Below are 7,500 nucleotides of genomic sequence, written 5' to 3'. Positions count from 1 at the left end.
CAGCCAAAGCTGAGAAATCAGCCAAAGCCAAAGCTGACGAAGGCAAAATCTCGGGTGGCTCCATATCTAGAATTGTTCGGAATACATCATTCTACAGGTGTACCAATTTTGGTGCTTTTATGCAATTTTGAACAATTCGTTTGCTATGCTGCAGTACTATAACAATAACATGCATTGAGAGCAATATTTCATGGATTGCCATGACTTGGGCAATCTACCAACAATTTATACGTCTTCATCCTCTGTGCACTCTTGCATCATGACACACAGGATGATGTCAGACAGAGGCGTCGCGAGCTTCCAAAAGTATTTTGGACCCGGACCCCCTTGAACTTCAGATCTCACCGTCCAGCCCCCCCCCCCCTCATCTCCCAATAACACTATTAGCACAGTGGCATGTGTAAAAAAAAATGGCTAATTATTATAAAGTGGCATATCATAACCAAGGGGTTAAAATAGATCTGGGGCAAAGCAAAAAATATTCGGGGCACTTTCCCCATAATCCAGTACCCATACGATGCCCCTGATATCAGACCTTATCGGCGATTGATTTTGCACCATATGGGTGTGCTTATAGTGCACAAAAATGAAATATGAGTGTTTAACTCCATACATCATTGCTCTTATAACTGACTCAACCAAAACAATGCTTGCGCACAAACGTTGGCTTATCATGTAGGACTTTCAAAATAACATGAATGCAAACAAAGTCTTTCACGCATGCGTTGTGTGTGCATTTTCAGTGACTCACTTCCTATAATCAGAGCACTTTTAGCCTGTCATCGCTAGGGTGAAATCTGTAAGACAAATAGTTATTTTTTAACATAATTTTCAGCATTTAAACGAAGTTGAAATTTCAAAATGTTTAACCATAATTGTTATGTTCCTGAATGCAAATCGGTCAGATTTATGGATGAGGGGTGTCAAGTTCTCACCATTTTCTGTCAGGGAAGTCATCATGGTACATTTGGCTCTCATGTAAATATAGTTGGCACAAGATTTGTGTATTTTGATGTCGTGAAGATGTCCTTTGTCATAAAGTTGGTAACCATTACTTTGTTGGTAATTATGCACAGCGTCATCGTTCCAATTGAAGACAGCCATTGAATAAATCACCAAGCCTGCCATATTCACAGGAGGCACTCCCGCAAGGTTCAATCCACTCATTGGCAGTGAAGCCAGTGATCATTGAGGGCTTTGGTACTATGCGCCTGTCCACAGTTCTTCGTGCCTTCCACGGGTCCACATCATCAGGAGTCTGTCGTACGGGCAGTTGCAAGATCTCAGCCCTGTCAATGAGCTAAGGAAGTTCTCCAACTCTTTAATTGTATGGAGGTACACCCCTTCTTCTCTGGTACTTTCCAAGTATTTTCGACTTTTTAACAGCTTTGTGAGCAATTTTAGGTTAGAGTCATTATCCCACATGCAAAAAATATTTTAGCATGCCCTAATGGCTGCTGTCGCTCGTGGTTTCTGAGCATTCTGAGCAAAGCATTCTGGGGCATATTTCGTCATTTCAAAAGTCCTGTATTGTTGGGTACAAATTCGTTCTTGGTGGATGTTTCTGGTAATTTCAGCAAGACATGATGTCAGGGGATTTATCGATATATTAAAGTAGTCTGGTTTCTCCGTCTGTCCCTCTGTCTGTCACAGAGACAGGATGGCTCTTTTTGTAGGGATGTCATTACAGTGTTGGGTCTAGCACTATGCTTGGCCTCTATGGACGTGCGCATCATGCTATAGGCATGCACGTATGTCCAGCATCAACCCGTCCCGTCACTTCGCTGATAGCAGTTGAACACCATAACCCATATTTATGACTATCTGACGCCCATAGGTGACAGGCTGAATTTCAGACGCTAGCGTCGGGATGATGGATTTAGTAAGATACCGGTGTAGTAAGATGGTGTTATGTATGGGAGGTCATTATGGTGTTACATAGAGCACTAGGTTAGGCCTTTACAGCAGTGTATTATTCATGACTCAATGAGATTTGCATTTTGCAACTTGAAAAAAGAAAAAAAGAAACCGACCTAACATCTGATCCCTGGGAACATAACATGAATTCATAATGTTGTTGTTTTGGTGAATAAACGTGCATATTACTAAAAATTAACGCTCGCTAGGTTGTTAGCAGGAAACAAAATGTTTATGGAATAAATAAAAATAATTGCAAATATTGACTGCCAATAAACTTTTGCCCGGGGAGCCATGGATTCACTGAATCATGGGGTGTGGTGCTGTTGGTACCTGTGCAGGAGGATGAAAATCAGACTCTTCAGGTCCTTGGTTATTCCAGTCTTGCTCTACGGATGTGAGACTTGGACTTGGACAAAGGATCTGAGATGAAGACTTAACTCCTTCGGTACCAGGTCTCTTTGGAGAATCCTTAGCTATCGCTGGTCGGACTTTGCATCCAACGAGTGGTTGCTGAAACAGACTGAGATAAGATTTGTTACCTGCATAGTCCATGAGCATCAGCTGCAGCTGTATGGGCATGTGGCTCGTATTCCTGATGCGGATCCTGCTCACCAGATTCGCTCAGCGAGAGAGCCTCGTGAGTGGAGAAGGCCAATGGGACGACTGTGTGCCTCGTGGTTGCAGTAGGTTGATCAGTATCTCAAGGAGAGGGGATGGGCCAGGCATCTGCCTGGGGGATGGCCAGACAGAGGCCCCTAGAGTACAGACAGAAAGTGGACGCAGCAACGTGCTGCTCTGACGCATGCTCCCAACCTAACCCAACCGAATAAACTATTATTGTCCTGTAACATACATACTTATGTTGTTCAACTACAATCAGAGAAATGATGGGTTCAATGCTAGTATATCATAAAATATTATGAAAAGGAAAAATATCATGAACTAGAATGGCACCTGGTGGAGTGCATACCCCCGCCCCATAATGCCTGATCTAAGAGAACATATCGGGCCCAATACATTTTTGACATTTCATGCTATATATCGTTTTTGGCCCTTTCTCGCAATGGTGAAGAATCACTTTAGAAATTAAATAATTCTCGTATCCAGATCCAGATTCGGATCAGCTCGTCCTTGCCACACACCCAACATGTCCACCAAGTTGCATCCAAATCGCTCCACACCTTTTTGAGATATTGTGCTATTTATCATTTTGGGCCCTATTTCTCAATGGTGCAGAATAACTTAAAAATTTCTAGTAGTCGGATCCGGATCCAGATCTTCACCAAAATCTAATCAGTTCGTCCTTGTCACATATACAACCAGCCCACCAAATTTCATCCAGATCCATCAACAACCTTTTGAGATAACCCACACACAAACAAACAAACAGACAGTGTGGGGTGAAAACATAACCTCCTTCACCTTCGGTGGCGGAGGTAATTATTCACATTAGCCCCACATGGGAATTTACTGATGCTTAATAATTTTGCAGTCGAGAATGGTTTTTCCAATTTAATAAGCACCAACTTATGCGCAACATCAAAATTGGTGAACAGCACTCACTTCGAACGGCCATGGATGGAGATCTGCAATATCAATTCGACTTTAGAAGCACATGCCACATCGACAACACAGTACAGAGGGATTGGCAGGTGCGACCTAAATGTAGAGCAACATAAGTTTAACCAGTCGCCAGTGCAAATCAACCCTTTGGCTCTTTGTGTTGACATAAGCATTGTGACTGCACAGCAGGAAACACCTACTTGTTAAAATTTGCATGGCAACGGCTGTGATGGGACAGAGACATGGGTCATCAGAGCAGAGTAGAAAAAAGGGTGATATTTAACATCCTGTAAGTATATATATATATATATATATATATATATATATATATATATATATATATATATATATATATATATATATATATATATTTGTACGAAGAGTGAAAGCACACTGAGCATGTGATTGTAGCCTGTCCGGTTCAAAATTACCGTTGCCCATCCTCGCGGAGGATGCGTAGGGCGGGTTTCACTTTGGTAGTGATGGAATGATGTTGCTTGACATCTGCAAACGCGTTGGTAAGACGCACAAGGATCCGATCTTTGGCTCCATCATCCATTAGTAACGTCAAGATCGTGGGCTCCACAGCTGCTACAAAATCAGCAGCTTCAGCATCTGACATGTTAAAGTTAAGTCCTCGTTCGAGTAAACATCTCTTTGTCGGTGTGATTGTTCTTTCGGAAAGCTTATGCAACCACCTCTTTGGTTGGGTGTCTCTGGACGGCTTGAGTTTATCCACTTTACGGTTCAAATGAGTGTGTGCCTTGTACTTGTGGTGCCACTCTGATCGTAGGATGGCAGACGCCAGCTGGGTGAACATTTTGGGGTCCAGATGTTCAACACACTCATGTTTTGCAGCGTTGATTGTGCTGTCGTATCGGTTCCATCGATTATAACGAGTGTCTATACCATGATATTCTCGTTTCGTATTTTTTTATTAATTTTTCTGAAATTTGTAGAATTTGTTTTTCACTTGGAAGTTGTGTTACGATGTGTAAATAAAGATGGGAAAAAAAATCTGATTTGATGCAATTTAATTACAGGCTAGAAGGCAACAAAAGGTGAAAAATTTGAAAGGGGTTGTAGACTTTCTATAGGCACTGAACATACAAAATATGTGGAGTGTGACAAGCACACCCCCCCTCCCCTATCTCCAATGGACATAAAGTCCTACAACAAAGCATCACCTCCAATCCAGAGGACTCAGCCTGGTGACTGTCAAACAGACAATGATTACATGGTCAACATCAGTTAAGCATCAAACAGAACCACCTATCTGGATTTCGGGCTTATTTCCCGCATCGGGACGGCATACTGATAAATATCTAACCAATGATGACCATGTTTCTTGTTTAAACAGATTGGTGCTTGCTTGGAGCGTTCTTCAAGCTTCAATCTCTATAAGCTTCTCTGGCGATACTGTAGCGAGGTTCTCATGGGGACATCTCCAGAGTTCACAAGCCAAAATAAATTTGATGATTACAATGAGTAAAAAATGTTTTCAGTTGTTACAAAGCAATGAATCACCACATCATGGCAGGATAGCCAACAGGTATGCATGTATGCTCGCTATGTGTAGTCTGGCTTCGAATCCTGACCCAGCTATAAACTGTCATCCCGGTGTTTCACAGGCAGGGTGATTCATCAATGTATGTGCCGTCACTGTAATAGAAGCTAAATTGGACATCACATCTGCCGGAATCCCTCACTCTCACCCACCCATCTATCTCTATCTCTATCTCTATCTCTATCTCTATCTCTATCTCTATCTCTATCTCTATCTCTATCTCTATCTCTATCTCTATCTCTATCTCTATCTCTATCTCTATCTCTATCTCTATCTCTATCTCTATCTCTATCTCTATCTCTATCTCTATCTCTATCTCTCTCTCTCTCTCTCTCTCTCTCTCTCTCTCTCTCTCTCTCTCTCTCTCTCACTCTCACTCTCACTCTCACTCTCTCTGTCACTCTCACTCTCACTCTCACTCTCACTCTCACTCTCACTCTCACTCTCACTCTCACTCTCACTCTCACTCTCACTCTCACACTCACTCTCTCCCTCCCCTCTCACTCTCTCCCTCCCCTCTCACTCTCATTCTCCCCCTCCCACCCCTCTCACTCTCACACTCTCACCCTCCCACCCCTCTCACTCCCACCCTCCCACCCCTCTCACTCCCACCCTCCCACCCCTCTCATTCTCTCCATCCCACCCCTCTCACTCTCTCCCTCCCCTCTCACTCTCATTCTCCCCCTCCCACCCCTCTCACTCTCACCCTCCCACCCCTCTCACTCCCACCCTCCCACCCCTCTCATTCTCTCCATCCCACCCCTCTCACTCTCTCCCTCCCACCCCTCTCACTCCCTCTCTCCCACCCCTCTTCCTCTACGTTCCTCTCCCCTAACTCTCTCTCCCACCCATCCCTCTGCTTATCCACTCCTCCCCCTCTGTTAAGGAGACTGTTAAGTTAAATTTTGAATTCAAAACTGCTTCACCCATAGTGTAGCATGCACGGATCAGATTTGGAGCAAGCCGACCGCAGGGGTGCAAAGGCTGGTCACTGCATGTGTGAGCATGCATGCATGCAGCACACCTTTGCCAAGTAGATAGCATGGGTTTTAAATTTTCTTGCCAGGGTTTATACAGAACCTGACAGTTAAAAAGAAAATGGGGCTGATTTGGCATGTTTTACTGCCCTTCCCTTCCTTTCATGCTGCCTTCCTTTCCCTTACAGTCCCCTCCCATCACACCCCTTCCTCTCCCTTCACACTGCCTTCCCTTCCCCTCACACCACATTCTCTTCCCCTCATGCTGCCTTCTCTTTCCCTCATGCTGCTTTCCCTTTCCTTCACACTGCCTTCCCTCCCTCTCCCCTCATGCTTACTTCCTCCCAACCCCCCCCCCCCTTTCACCCCCATTGACATCTCCTGGCGGTCTTCACATACTGTATTCACGTGCTGTTTTAATGTACCCCATTTCATTCAATCCTGTGATACCCCCCCCTTTTCTCCAAAAGTCCCACGATCAAACGCAAGTTGAAAACCCCTCCCCTCACATTTACCTCCTCCAAAAACCCTCCCCACTTCTCACCCTCCTCTCACCCTCATCCTCCTTGCCCCACAGGGCCAGAATACAAAGTCATACCATACATAACGACATCACCTTTTTTTTTTTTTTTAAAACAACCATTGTAACAAAGCTCGGGACATGCCTTCCGGCCCGAAAGCCACAGTGCACAATCCAACAAAGCCTGGTGTTGGCTTAACGGTTAATGTGGCTGGCTTAAGATCTTAGGGTATTGAGCTTGAGACCCTGTTGTGTCATTGAAATAACACCAGGTGGGTTGACTCAGGTTGTCATCCTTCCGAGGTCGGCAAAATGAGTAACAGCTTACTTGGAACAGGGGCACTGCATCAGCGGCACAGCCCCGTTTCCAGAAAATGATGCAACCAGCAGCCACGGGCTGCATATGAAGCAACAACAATCCAACAAAGTTTGTCAAACCAGTAAACACACACACACACACACACACACACACACACACACACACACACACACACACACACACACACACACACACACACACACACACACACACACACACACACACACACACACACTTTGGCCCAAAGACCAAAGGACATGGTCAAACAAACGTTTGCGTCTTAGCCCGTATGGTATAATCTTTTTAATTAATGAAATAAAAATAACAGGAGGGTGGGGGAGAAGGCAAACGAGATCCATGGGACTCCTCTGCAATCGTTCTAAACTGACCCATGCATGCACATTCACAAAATATGTACACAGATGCGAAAGTATTTACATGAGCACAAGTAATAAGGAATGTTGCCAATCCTTTCCAGACATGTTTCAATATGTACAGTACATGATATACAGTATATTGCACAACAATTAGCTATTGAGAGCATATATAGACATTAAAAATATGAATATCACAATGAAATATTGAAGATGCAAAATCTCTTTGCAAGAGCAACAACAACTTAGGATAAATTTCC

At 44.0% G+C, this 7,500-nt stretch overlaps 1 protein-coding gene across 1 annotated transcript in view; it reads right to left on the bottom strand.

The window, feature by feature from the left end:
- The window catches only part of LOC147021722 (glutamate receptor ionotropic, NMDA 2C-like), a 211,113-nt gene that overhangs the window by 152,357 nt on the left and 51,256 nt on the right, over positions 1 to 7,500 (bottom strand). The window lies entirely within an intron of this gene.

The sequence above is a fragment of the Eptatretus burgeri genome, chromosome 8 (genome assembly GCF_056783735.1).
Source record: "Eptatretus burgeri isolate ZD-2024b chromosome 8, Ebu_testis_v1, whole genome shotgun sequence".
Lineage (NCBI taxonomy): Eukaryota > Metazoa > Chordata > Myxini > Myxiniformes > Myxinidae > Eptatretus > Eptatretus burgeri.
Note: the sequence above shows the minus strand (reverse complement) of the source record. Positions and strands in the feature narration are given on the sequence as shown.